Consider the following 14919-nt stretch of genomic DNA (forward strand, 5'->3'; position numbering starts at 1 on the left):
GGGGGAAATGCAAGAATAGTACAAAGAATTCCTGTGTACACTTCACTTGGAATCCCCAAAGTTTATTACTTTTTCTCTCTGTCTCTGTCTGTCTCTGTCTGTCTCTGTCTGTCTCTGTCTCTCTCCCTTCCTCTCTCTCCCTCTCTCTTTTTCTCCCTGTCTCTCTCTGTCTCTCTCTGTGTATGATTATTGCCCTGAACCATTTGAGAATAAGTTGCAGGCATGACTCCCCTTTCCTTTTACTAAATACTTGTGTGCATTTCCTAAAAATAAAGACATTATCTTAGACAAGGCAGGAAATTTACAGTTACTAGTCATAATACTATTATCTAATCCACAGACCTTATTCAGTTTTCAGCTGTCGTCCCAATAAGGTCTTTTATATCCAAAGCAAATACCATCTTATGCTGTGCATTCAATTTTCATGTCTCTTTAATCTCTGTTACTGTAAAACAGTTTCTCAGTCTTGATATTGTTTCATGACATAGATGTTTTTTAAATGATGTAGGCCAGTTAGTTTGCAGACTGTCTCTCCGTTTAGGTTTGTCCTTTGTTTCCTCATAATTTGATGTACTTGTGCACTTTCGTTAGGGATAAGAAAGCTATGACCTGTCCTTTGCTGTGCATCATATCAGGAGGCATATGATGTCCATTTGCCCCATTATGTTGGGCCATTATGGTGATAATAACTTAGATCACTTGGTCACTTAAGTAAGTTTCTATCTACCAAGAACATGTTTTTGAGTTAAGCTTATAAATTCATATAATTATTTTTTTTTGATACTCTAGTTCCAGATTTGAGTAGAGAGAGCCCCCCTCAAGCTGACCCTTATATCCTTTTGACATGACTCCATCATTATTTGACTACATCCCTAATTTCTGGCATAAGAAGTCACTTCAGACTCAGGTCTTATCTTCCCTGACTACCTCCTGGAATCATTAATTTCATCAAAATGCTTCAGTTTATAGGAGTAAAAGAAAGGTATTTCGAAAGCAAGATCTTAGAGCCTGGTGGACTTGTTGTTGCTACTGAATGTCATTACTTCTAGGCTTTTTAGCAGTTAGAACTAGGCTACACACACAGAGATGGGTGTATGTACCACCACATATATACATACATACATATATATATATGTAATTTCTTCCTCCCTTCCTACCCTCCTTCCTTCTATCTATGTCATAAAAGTTGTAAGTTCAAACTGGTTCAAGTTCAAACAAGTTCAAGTTGGTTTCGATTCCAACCAGCATCATGGAGTTAATTATATCTTTCCTCTTGCCCACATTTGTAACTCCCTTCTCTGACAGTACAAGACCTAGATCTCATTATCCACAATATATTTATTTATTTGCTCAGTCCGAGAATACATAGAAAGTAGTTTCAGAAGTATTAACCAATAAATCTGAAAAAAGATACCTGCTATGTAGAATTCAGTAATTGTTTAGAGTTCTTTGTGTCTTCAGACTGAGGATATATAGTCCAAATATGCAAAGTCCAAATAGTCTAAAAGTTACCTGAATTCTCCCCCTCTGCCACCATGCCCAATGTGGCTATGTTATTCATTTGATATAAAAACATGACTCTGTTCATGTTTCTGTTTTGGGTTTTTAGATTTGGGTCCCTCCCCAAAGTGTTGTCCATTTTCTTTTTTTAAGTATGTAAAACATTAACCATTTCCAAAAATTAGAACTTTACCAGAAATTCTATTCAGAGAAGTGTTATCCCAACCCCCTCTTCCTTCATAGAATTTTTTTGAGGAATAAATAAGATTATAAGTGTTTAGATTTTTACACACGACCTGGTACCTATTTAGATTCCAGAAAGTCCCATCTAGCTATTCACTTAGTAATATTGCTTTACCTTTGTTCATTTACACACTCCTCAAATACTTCATGCATTTTCCTCCCGTCTGTGAAACCAAACTGGAAAGCAATTGTGTGAATAAAATTCTTCTCAACCTTTGATATTTTAGATCTTACTAGGAACAGATTATGTTGATATCCTTATCACAGCTGATCACAAAACACTATTGTGTTTAGTTACCCAGTTAATCAGTGGCCTATTTTGTTCCTTAAAAGAGAAGAATATGCTTACTGTCTGTGGGATAACCATAATGTTATTGCAGGAATTATGTAGAAGCCATATCACAGTAAGACCTCATTTCAGTGATGCCCTAAACAAAGCTGTAATTCTGTATGAAGGTAATAATTGTTAGATTGGACTGAAACAAATAAAGAATCCTGAGACATGTCTCAAGAAATAAGTGAGTTAAGTGGAACTTCCAAGAATCATCACCAGGTTGCATTCGGGTTCTAGCTGCATGCTGAACCCCAGGAATTTCTTGGGATGCTTTAGAGACCCAATCTTTGTGTAAGGTTATTTTTATAATAAATTGGTTTCATTGTCCTCAATAATACAACTATAGGTTTTGCTCTAAGACTATTGCAGGTCATGATTTTTCTTAAATTTTGTATCTTGCATTCATTGTGAGCCATGTCCCATTCCATAATTCTGACCATGGGATCATGCCTAAATTTTCTTTGCCTTTTTGAAATGCCTTTTCCAAATGCCTACAGTATGTTTCTAACTAGTTGCTATCTTTCCCCTTTTTGTTGGTCTGAATTAAGCATTGAAGAGAAATTATCCTAACAACTTTCTTTTCCTTCTCTAGATAAAATTGTTAGCAGGGCGAGGAAAACATTTGTTAGCTTTTCCACTTTCATTACAATAAGATTTGTAGTAGATGGCAGAATTTAAGCCCCCCATTGCTACCAAGCTTGCCTTTCTCTCACCTGATCTTGTGGCTGTCATTAGGAATAAGGCATCCATAGCCTCCAGCCAACCAGGCGTCTATAGCACCATGCACCTCCTTAATAGGATGCTTCTGTCTGCCTTTGTGTTCATTTATGCCAATACTATTCTGCATGCTTCTGCTCAGAAATCTACAGATTTCTCAATACCTCATTTTTCAGTATTTCTCCCTATTTCCCCTCACTGGGATTTGAAAGTATGCCTTTGAACTTGAAGTAAATAATACTAATTGGCACACAGTTTTTTTTAAATTCTGTTGTTATAAGATGGGGACAAAGTGATAGCTTAGAAAGATGTAACTTATCATAGCAATGAAGGAGTTTGGGATATTTTCTCTTCTTAACTCATCTCATTAGTAACTACTGCAGGAGTCATTTGTATTCCATTTTAAAGTATAAATATTTGATTCATATCCAATTGGGAATAATTTGTGTAAGATATAGCATACAATGTTTTACCTCTGTGTATAAATCATTACCCCTGCGTTTAATCATTGCTAAGAGATCGTATGATTTAGCAATATAGATGATTTTATATTTGTTTCTAGGCTTCTTTTACCTTTGGATCAATTAAATAATATATTCACCACTTAATGCAGCTTTTTAAAAAACTGAAGTAAAGATCATAGAGGAACAACTATGGCCTTAGAAAAGTTTGTGACTTCATTAAACAGCAAAAACAAAAAACAGCAGGAAACGTAAGTTTTTTAAAAATCCAGAATTTGGGACATAGAAATGATACCACAAATAGGGCAATCGCAGGAAATCTGAGACTATCCTTAAGACATGTCATGTTGTTACTGACAGTTATACTAAACTATATAGTGAATTCTAACACATTCTGAATCATGAATCCAATCACTCGGGTTTGGCTGACCGGAATTACCCCAATATAGCACATGCATTCATTTTGAGAACAAAGAATATGAAAGCTAGTATTTGATTTCTCTTGTAATCATCTGGAAATATGGTAGATAGTTTTAATCCAAAATTTCCTGTATGAGAAGGGAATAAAATGGAAATAATGCTGTTGAAGTTGAAGGTCAAATTCTATCAGCATGAACAAGGAACCTAACATCAGACCAAAGTTCTCCTTCAGAATCCCAGAGTTTGAAGATGCTATGAAGTCCTGCACTTTAGGAAGAATAATTAAACAATGTTATCAGTTGGATTCTGTCAAACAATCTGGTGCTATTTTACCATAATAGTTCTAATTGATCTTTCCATAATCTGAACATTGTAACTTGAATGTGACACTGCCTTAAATGCCCAATAAAGTGCCAACACAGAGGGACCATTTGGGGCCAGATCCCAGCCTATTTCTAATTCAGTTCTATTCTATTCTATTCTATTCTATTCTATCCTATCCTATTCTATTCTATTCCATTCCATTCCATTCTGTTGATTCAAGTGAGTATCTACTAGTTACAGGGTAGTTTTAAGGTGAAATTTAAGATTTTTAACTAAAAAAAATTGTTAAAATAGGATTGCAGAAAATAATATATACTTTTATCCTGTATCTGAAATAATTAATAAAAATAATAAATCAAAGAATCTGTATAAATACACAAAAAGTTATTAACAGCAATTATTTTGGGAGAGGGTAGGAAGACTTTTTATTCAGTAATTTTACTTTCTAATTTAACAACTTTGTAGTGCGTGATTATCAATTAGCAGTTATTACCTGATTAGGAAAAGATAGTTTTTCAAAAGCTAAACTTTATAGAAAAGTCAAATGATGTAATGAAAAGTCATAGAATTTATAGTCAGAAAACATGGCAACTGTCTAGCCATGTGACTCGGTAGATGTCATATATTTCTTCTGAGCCTCAGTATTCTTATCTGTAAAATGTGATTGATAATAAAATTACCAAGGTAAAAGGTGGTTGAAAATATCAAAATGCAATGTATGAAAAAGTACTTTATAAGGTCAAGTATCAAGATACCTTTGGTAGTTATATATGTACAGTTTTATGCTGACTTATAGGTACTTATTGATAATTCAGAGAGAGACATATTGGGTAGACCTATTTGTAAAAAAGAACAAAATCCTATAAAGAAAACTGACAGTGAAAAACTGAAGGTGGAGGTGAAAGGAACAATACAATGGAAATATATCAGAACACATTTTCAAAAAAGACAGAATGCAGCCCTGGGAATAGGGAGGAGAGAATTAAAGAAAAATTAACATGGTAAACGAAAAAGTCAGAAATTGGGGGAAAAAATAGAGCTAATGACTAAGAGACTTTTAGAAATAGCACTAAGCTGTGAAGCCTAAGATGGTCATTAGATTTGGGAAGGGTGATTGAGGCTCTGGCACTCTTACATGCTAAAAGTGACTAAAGGACAGAATGAAAATCTTTTCTAGGACTGTCAAATTAGTTATGCTATATAGCTGGAGGTTGGAGAGTGGTTAAGGTTTGAAAATAATTAAGTGATATAACCAGGATTTGATCTACTGAATTCGATTTATCTCTTCAGTGACCGAAGGTTAAAATGATCAACACGTAAAGCTAAGGCATAAGTTGTTGCGTGAGACATCTAAACTCAGATCCTGGTTTGAGCTTGCTTCTGCCCATAGAATTGAGGACTTCAATCCATGTGTTGAGAATTCCAGTTGGTTACTTAGGAGTGAGTGAACGCGTGTGTGGCCATGATGGATTTATTTATTTCTATCTTAGGAGTTATTTTCATAGTTTTCCTTTGAGAATTCTAACAGACTTCTACCAGCTTCAATTGTTCTGTGTCTCTGGCTGCTGCGTACGTTCTGTCAACAGAGGTGGGCCAATTTATCTGATATTGCCTCTGCAGAAAAGACAGGAGCTTTGGGGGGCAAAGTGTGCCTATCATGCAGGTAACTTCCCTGATCTAACCAGGTAGAGAACTAAACAGTCAGGAGAGGTAGTGTTGGTAAAAGCAGAATCTTTTCTGTAGCCACCTCTCCTGTCCACGTAGGAATAGCTAGCACAAGAGCCACTTTCTATAAGAATTCCTAACATTTGACATGGCTAGACAAGGATGACTCTGATAGACATTATCATGTCTGAATCTGTGCGTGGCTGAGTCTACCGGTGTGTTTGGACAGCCACTTTCCCTCGCTGCAAAGTATGTCTCCTTTTCATCCTTAGTGGTATTTTGGTTTATGCCCTTGTTTGTGAAATTATGAGAGGCTAAATTTGGTTCTTCCTCCAAATCTAAATATCTTCAGAATATAATCTGAATATCCAAATTTAGGGTTGGGTTGGGTTGGGTTTCCTCTTATATTTGTTTGTTTATTACCATAATGACTTCCCTAATAATTGTAGTTTGTACCCTAGCCTGAGAGCGGCAACTAGGAGAATATATGCCTGCTGCCTTTATGCTCTCTGTACCTCAGTTTCTTCCTATATATTCGTGGGAGGTGTGTCAGTGTTTTTTATTTATCCCATAGGATTATATTGAATGCCAATTAGGTGTATTTTTAAACACTTACAAAGCTATTTGTGTCCCCCAAATTATCTACTCATAAAAATACTAATTTTAAAAGGATCCCTGTGGTAATGAGGTTTATAATTAAGCTGTCAGTTTAAAATATTTTGATTTCAGTTTTATTTAAAAAGGAAAATCCAGAGAATGGACTTGAGGACACGGGGAGGGGGAAGGGTAAGCTGGGACGAAGTGAGAGAGTGGCATGGACATATATACACTACCAAATGTAAAATAGATAGCTAGTGGGAAGCAGCTGCATAGCACAGGGAGATCAGCTCGGTACTTTATGATCACCTAGAGGGGTGGGATCGGGAGGGTGGGAGGGAGATGTAACGAGATATGGGGATATATGTATATGTATAGCTGATTCACTTTGTTATAAAGCAGAAATTAACACACCATTGTAAGGTAATTATACTCCAATAAAGATGTTAAAAAATAAAATAAAATAAATAAAGTTTATCATACTAGCAAAAAAAAAGAGGAAAATCCACTTCAAGTTTGCTATGTGAAGTTTTGAAATTTTGTGTAAATGCTAACATCACATGGAAATCACATTTTGTACAATGTTATAGCCACCATTTTTTTTTTATCTGACCTTGTAATTTTCTTTTTAGTTGCCTTCAGGGAACAATATGAGAGCTCTACTTAGAGCTTATTTAACTCCTATCAATTCTTATCAATAAAAATCAAAGATTATACAAAATTATACAAACATTCATTTGGATAAGAGGCAGTCCATTGAATTCTGCTAAAACAGTTTTTATATTAAAACTGATTCATTTTATTTCCTCACTTCAGTTATAGGCTACTAAACTCTTACAGCCTTCTGAAACACAAAAATTGAAAAAGTCTTATTCATGTAAAAAATTTTTTAAATTCTACATAAAGCAAATGTCTGTCATATCAAGATGTCCAAAATTATAAAGGTTATCAGGCATCACTGGTGGTAGCCTTGGAAATTATTTGTTTGATTTTTGAGGAAATCCTTTAACCAGTCAAGTTCAGTAATATTTTTAACTTACTTTTCTCTGCATTAAAAGGATATGCCTGTTAAGATATATCTAGGTCATACATAATATATTCATCTGTCTTCTACCACCTCTGTGGGTTGAGATGCACATGGTTTAAGTGAATCTGTGTGACGAATATTAGAACCATCTTGACCCCAGTGTGTCAACTTCTGTGAGTCTGGCGGTTCTCAAAGAATTTGTTGGCTGAGCTATAGAGTCTCTAAGAAACTCTAATTTGAAGAAGGAAGACTAAAGTTTGGGGAGGAAAAGTGAAAAAGGTTGAAAAATACATATAACTTCCTAAATAAAAATTTTGTCATATATCATCAAGAGTAGCCCAGGAAAACCATTCTTATGGCTTCTAAATCCTTGAATCCAGCAATATAAAAAATTTTTATTTTGATTTAGGTTTAAATGTCCAGTTTCTTGAGATGCCAGATTCTTTACAACCTAAACCACTTGTCAAGTTCAGACCACGGGGAAGAATATTACTATTTTTCAAATACAGATTATTAAATCCATTCCATTTGAAAGAGTAGAGATGCAGGTCAGACATCCTCTACTTCATGTTTTGGATCCCCTGGGAGATAATCCAATTTAGGAATTGTTTAATACTTTCTGAATACTTGTCATAAATTTTGATCACAGATACTTTTTCTTAAATCTGCAAGGCAAGTTGTCTTTTTATATGCTTGTTTTGCCTCTTTAAGAGAGAAAAGGGAAGAGAGAGGGAATGGAATTAAGATTTAAAGAAACATGCCTGGTTTGTGTGTTTGGTGCTTTCCAGAAACAGGAAATTTATTAGAAGAAATTGAGGGTAATCTATATTTAAGGGAAGCAGTTTATATGTCTTATGGGCCATGGTTTCCCCAATGAAAGAATGTTTAATACATCTTTATTGAGTAAATAGGCTTGAATAAAATCTATAAATTTATAAAATATTTTTGTTTGATCTTTACGGCAATCCTTTGGGATGAGTAAAAGCAATATTATATCTCTTTCTGGTGTTGTTGAAAGACCTAGGAGTCATCTGAACAAGCAGGAATTGAGATGTTAAAACCACTGGTTTTATCTCACATCTGGAAGTGAGAAGACTGTCAAAACATGGGTTAATTGTTTATATGGTAAAAAACTAGATGTTGAAATGAAAAATCTAAAGCACTAAATATGTTAATTATAATTAAATATGAGCTGTTTTTGGAAAAGGTACACTGAAATTTACTACAGAAAGAATCCAAGACTCTCTCTGATGAAGTTGGTATACAACCTCTTTCTTTAGAGAATAGTACAAGCACAGGGAGCAGCTGCAGGCCCCCCAAATTCTTGGAGGTAAAGAATATCTAGAATTTAGATAGATATTATTATTATATCTATTAATAATATAATTATTCTATTTAGAATAATAGAATTTGTGGATTCTAACAGGTCACATCACATGTTGGTAACTGAGGTGTGAAAAAACAAAGGACCATACTCTGGCTTGTACTCCACAGAAATCACGCCTTACTTGTAACTTTAGATTTGGTTGGATCCTTTTCCAATGAATTAAGGGCAGCAAGCATTAAAAAAAAGACTAAAATTGAACTTAGACAAATTTAAAATGTAAGATCTAAAGGTGGTACATTCTGGGCCTAGATAATTTGAATTCTGTCTTTGAACAGAAGGGCAGCCATGGGGAAATCAGGCTTCTTGTGATGACATCAGAGACATCTCATCCCCTGGGTGTCAATGGTCACATTTAGAACGTTGCTCTAAAGTCTGATGCAGACTCTCTGCTGATAAGTTTCTGAGAGGCAAGTTTTTGGGTCTCATTGATTTACTGAAACATTCATTCAATTAAGAAATTTTTGAGTTCCTGGAAGGAGCCAGTGGTATGCTAGGCCATACAGCTACTACATAGGCATGGCTCATGTGTGGTGCAACCTAAATTTTGTTGCTTTGGTAAAGATAACATTACTTCTGAGAAGGGAGGCTAAATATTATAGAAAAGAACAGAACAGAAGTAGGATGCCTCCATAAAAGGAGGCAAATACATAAGATTGGAAATTGAAGTGTGTGTTCAGTCTGGGTAAATAAAAATATGAGATTAATTGCTCTTATATGGGTAATTAAATGGGGGTTGGGGGAGGTGTTCCCATGATGTTAATCCTTTCTGAGATTAACATGCTTTTATATACTGGTTTCAGTCAGTCATTTGCCAATGAAGGCTTTTAGATAGCATTTAAGAGAAATCTGTACAGGTCAAAACAAAAAAAGAGACAATCTTTCCTAGCAGAGCAAATTGTTAGAGGTAAGAGTATACATAAATTACAAAATTTGCTGTGAAGTCATTCGAAATGGGTGTATTCTTCTGTGGCCGCCTTAGCTATATATGTATCTCAGAACAGAGTAAGCCCATCTAGATCATATCATCTAGAAACCAGTATTTGAGTAGCCTCATAAAATATTTCAAAGTATAAAGTCTCAAATTTCCTTTGATGTTAAAGAAGAGAGACACAGTAAATAGGTAAGGTTTTGGATATAAGATAAAGAAAAGTTGGAAGAAAATTATTTCATTATCATCAAAATCAATTATTGAGTTTCACTGTATTTATATCACTTCTTTTAGAGTGGTAAAGTTAGGAGAAAATTTAAACATTTTCTTCTAAGAATGTACAATTTAAAAGGATAATTTTAATATAGAAAAGGTGAACTGATGGATAGAACATATTCTATTTAGGAATGTTTACTTAGATAAGGACAAAGTATTCATGTTTCCTTCAATGGTAGTTGAATCAGCAGTATCTCTAAGTTTGCTAATAACTTGAACACTATGATTTTGGACTTGAACCCTAAGGAGTCAAGTTCAAATGATGACTTGTATGTTCTCTATTATTTAGTTGGGAAATTAGACCTGGCTATTTAAGGTTTCTTAAATCATTACATATATGTTACATATTTTAAACAGCTTTCAATATAATTCTTGTGAATTGGCTTTGCAGATATGCCTGTTTATTTTTTTAGATTATTTAGGAGATTATTTAGCATTAGAAGATATGTTTAATTACAATTTTTCCTTATAAAGTAGGCAAACTTTCATGTTTACTAAATAATAAGAAATATAAATTCTTTATTTATTAGTGAATGTGGAAAATAATTTTCTCTGAATGTAACCCAGTCTGGTAACTTTGCATAAACAAGCCCTAATTCAAAGCTATTGCAACAGGAGGGAGAGACCGGAACTCAATCTGAGCTCTACTCCAGGGGAAAAAAAAGGGCAGGAGAGTTTTCAATTAGCAATAATCACGCCTCGGATAAACCTCATTGGCTACGGTACTGCCGCTGCGCAAAGCTGGGCAGGAGAGTTTTAAGAGGTGCATGGAAACCTCTAAGTCCACCTTTGTTTGCTAATTGGATTTGCCTACAGGAAAAGGAAGATAGTTTTACAACTTGGAGCAAGGCACCTATCAAATTTAGACTTCTGCCTTCCTACAGACACTGAAAGATAGAGGTACTGTCTTCCTGGATGGTTACATTTCAAAGGAATGACTTCCAGGTCTTTGAGAAAGACATCTGTGGGTTGTAAAACTGGCAAGGGCCTTTGAAAGATATTTACATTTCAAAGGAGCAGAGAAGGATTTTACAATGATATGTTTTCTAAAGTAAATGCTCTAAGAAAAGAGAGATCAAGAGCTTAGAGTCAGGAAGATAATTAAAGTTTAGTCAAGCAGAGGGGGACCAACTTGAGCAATATATTATGTCATGATTATGCTATAATTTGGACTTCCTCTCCAAGGTTCTTTGACTGTGGACCTCTGGGTGTGACTCATTTGGACTTCTGGAAAGGGGAAGGAACAATAGGGATGATGCTTTGGTACCCTTCTTTACTCTGTTACCAACTATTTATGTCTTGAGAAGCTGCCTTTGGGGCCTTTAAATTTTATAAGTTGAGAAGAAATTAGATATTTATTCTAGTAACAAACAATAATGAAATAAATTATTGGAGTTGCATAGATTATCATAGAAATACAATTAGTAGTAGTATTTTTAGTTGTGTTGAACTTAGCCATCATGATGCATAGAAAAGAGATGTGGTTATACTATAAAGATAAGTAAATTTAGGTAAGTTATGCTGAACAGTTACTTAAGCAGAATAGCCTTATTCTTATACTAGCAGCTTCTTACCTTCAAACTGGAATTAAAAGAGAAAGTGTTTTTATGTCATTCTGTTAAGGAGACAGTGATAATTATAAATTCTCGTCCCCCTTCAGAACCTTAACCAAAAAGCCTTACTTTCTGGAAAATTCTATAGTCCTATAATGCTGAAACATTATTTAGAATAAAACAACTCATAAAAATGTTGATAAAAAGAAGAACTACGTAGCTAATTCTTAATTCTCTGAAAACTAAAGCTCCCTAATACCTATTTTTTGAATGCTGTTGCGGGTAATTAGATATGATTTTCCAGTTATTGGGGAAAGAGCAGATGTGACTGGGATTGCTGAGATCATAATTTTATGGTGGATTGTGATGCTGACCGTGTGAGGGGATGTGAAGATGAGGCAGTTAACAGTAGATGTAAGGATTTGGAACTGGGAGTCTTTGAACTATATTTGAAAGAATCAGAGCAAGGGCTTAAAGTCATTTTATTTCTCTTTTTTCTTCTTTCTTTGTTTCCTTCTGCCATTCTTATAGCAGCTGAATTCTTGGGGTCTCTCTCCTCACTCTTCCTTTCCAATGTTTTCCTTCTATTTCTTTCTCCTTTAGCACTGCTTTTTAAGTAAATAGGACACTGAAAGAATATATAATGTCAAACAACCATCAGACAGCAGGTCCTAATCATGCCAGTATTCAGTAAGCCATGTCTGAAGACTCTACCTTTCCTCTGGGTTTGATAGGATAAAGCTAGTCGTGGAAAAGGAATTGAGAAGTGTGGCTCTACTGATAAGGAAACATCACCATAAACTGTGAATTAGCAGCAGGTCACTGGATTTACATCTGGAGTGTTTCACTGCTATTAATAATGCCTTTTTTACTCTTTGACTTCTGTGGACATATCACCTAGGATAATGACCCTCCATCTATTTGCACAGGTGCAAGGAAATAAAAAAAGGTCCTAAAATGTACATACAGACTCACACACAGATAAGCATGCTGGGCATACTAAATTATAGAAAAGAATAATTCATCAATAAAGTAAATGTTGTGAAGTCCTGTGATTCATCATTCATGATTCATTCATAACACAAATTAAAAAATAATTTTGAAAGAAGCTGACAGATTGGACCAGAGGCATAAATCTAAGCTATCCAGGCAGTATAACTCTGCACAGTAACATTACGGGAACGGCTGCTATCTTTGTGTAGCTCACACCTAGGTTGTTTTTGTAGACCCTAATTATGACAAAACCAATTAGCAGATTAGAAATTGCCAAAAATCAGGGATGCCTTGCTGAAGAATCTCTAAAACTGAATAGTATTTTGGCTAATGCTATTCTTTGTTCATCTCAGGATTTATAGAATAAGAATGTTTTGTGTGTAAACATTGTTGCTTCAGGGGAGCATCCATCATGCAGTTGCCAAATGAGGTAGACATATGTGCATGTGGAAAGCCTTAAGATCTGTGGCACTGCTGAATTTCTTAACATAGATTAAAACTTCTAATCAGGTTTTTTTCTAAAGTAAACCTACTTTATAAAATGAACTGTTGAATAGTTTGATGTAAAAGAAAGCATTTCAAAGGATATTTCATTTAAATGTAAATGTAGACTATGCATTATTAAAGAGAATGTGGCTTTTCATATTCTTGTTTTTCTAGACACCTGGGATCAAAGTCACCTTTTGAACTTACACAGTAAGCTTCTAAACTTAAATCTTACTGTTAAGGATTTAAGTTCCTTATTTTCACTGTTAAAAGACAAATGCTACCTAAAGCTTTATCTGCAGCATTAATTTTCCTGTAAAGACAGGGGAACTGAATTAGCAGGGGAAAGGGCAGGACTCTGGAACACTTCGGTCGTAGCTTTGGAATCAGAGCTCTCAGCAGTTTCATGCTTTGTGGATAATTAAAATCGATACAAAATAATTACACAGCTGGAAGGATCTCCAGATATTTAATCCAGTCCCTTTCCTCCAGGAGAAACTAACTCTAGTCTAAACCAACGTCCACACAGGCATTCAGGTTACATGAAAGAAATAGGAACCCTAGATTTACTTTCTGCACTTACTATGAACATTGCAAATGTGGCCTGGTAATAAGTGTTCAGAAGGAGATTATTATTATTATTATTATAAAGACGATGTAAGCATCATACAATAGCCTTCTGCAATCGCAAGATAATCGATGGAAGGCAGTGATGGCTAAAATGACTGTCCTTTTTAGTGTTTCTCATGTCATATCTTAAAAGTCCAGATCAAGTGCTATTCCTCCCTAAAATCTTACTAATCTCCATATCCGTTGGTTATTTAACTTTTGGTACCTATATTTAGTAAGGCTTTAGGATATATACATAAATCTATAATATGAATATAGATAGCTGTATAAAGTAGCTTTTGACATCTCTGCACCTTAATGAGAAGTCCTTGAATGCTAGTTGCCAGAGCCTAGCACAATGCTCTGTACTTAGTCATTACTCAGCAAATGCTGGTTTTTAATATTTTTCTTCCAAATCCGGTTGAAGCTAGTTTTTCTTTATTGTTCTGTCCTCAGGGCAGGTGAGGACAATCATGAGAAGTGTTGAGTCTCCTGGCTGATTTCAATTCTCTATTCCAACATTATGTTTCTCTTTATTTCTTTTTTAAGGCGTCTTTGTTTTTTTTTTATTTTATAGAGATCAAATATTGTAAGAACAAAATAAAACAAATATTTCCAAGTTCCATTAATGTTCCACATTTTTCAAGTAAAATTTAACGTGACGAAGTTAGTCTACAACAAAAGATTTTTAGATGACCTCTTGGAGTTCAATTTTATTTGTTAGGTACACTTTCCTAAAGAAAAAGGCCATGGTTCTTGAAGCTTTTGGTAAATCAGCAGAATTCACAAATTGTAAAGTAACGTGTCAAGTTAGATTAGTGGATTAGTCCAAGGCATCTACAAAGTTTTAGGGAAACAATGTATTACAATCACTACATGCTTTGAAAAAAATAAATAAAAGGGAACTTTTCATCAATATTCAATATTGGGCCACCATATGGAACTGCACCCTATTCACACTTTTTATGTTTCCTTTAATCCTGCTGTCTTTGACTAGTGGTCAAAATACAAGATTTCTATTACAGAAAATATTTCCCTTCAATTGTTATTTCTACAACCAGCTGCCTTCACAATCTCTTTTCTTTATTCTCTGACCTACATTCCACATTTTTTTACAGTATATTCTTTCTTCTTCCTTTAGCTAATGAACTTCCAGTTCCTTCACTTGCCAAGAAACAAAGGCAACTCAAGTGGAGGCTGTACATTCCACTACAGCCAGAAGGGGATGGGGGAGTGGGGAGGTGAGGGCTGAAAATGGGAATAACATTCTAAATTTCCATGCATTCAAATACCATCACTTTCTTTGTCTGCAAGACCCTTACTCTGCATACACATCCCAGACACACTGTCTTCTAATCATTGAGGACACTGGAATCTGGCTCCCTATCTTCCTTTTGAC

At 34.8% G+C, this 14919-nt stretch overlaps 1 protein-coding gene and 1 pseudogene across 1 annotated transcript in view; one reads left to right on the forward strand and one right to left on the reverse strand.

Annotated features, from left to right (window-relative positions):
- Positions 1-14919, forward strand: part of SYT1 (synaptotagmin 1) — a 535754-nt gene that overhangs the window by 63666 nt on the left and 457169 nt on the right. The window lies entirely within an intron of this gene.
- On the reverse strand, positions 10404-10622 carry LOC114886253 (annotated as a pseudogene).

Source organism: Monodon monoceros, unplaced genomic scaffold (genome assembly GCF_005190385.1).
Source record: "Monodon monoceros isolate NGI ecotype Baffin Bay Population unplaced genomic scaffold, NGI_Narwhal_1 Super_Scaffold_6, whole genome shotgun sequence".
NCBI lineage: Eukaryota > Metazoa > Chordata > Mammalia > Artiodactyla > Monodontidae > Monodon > Monodon monoceros.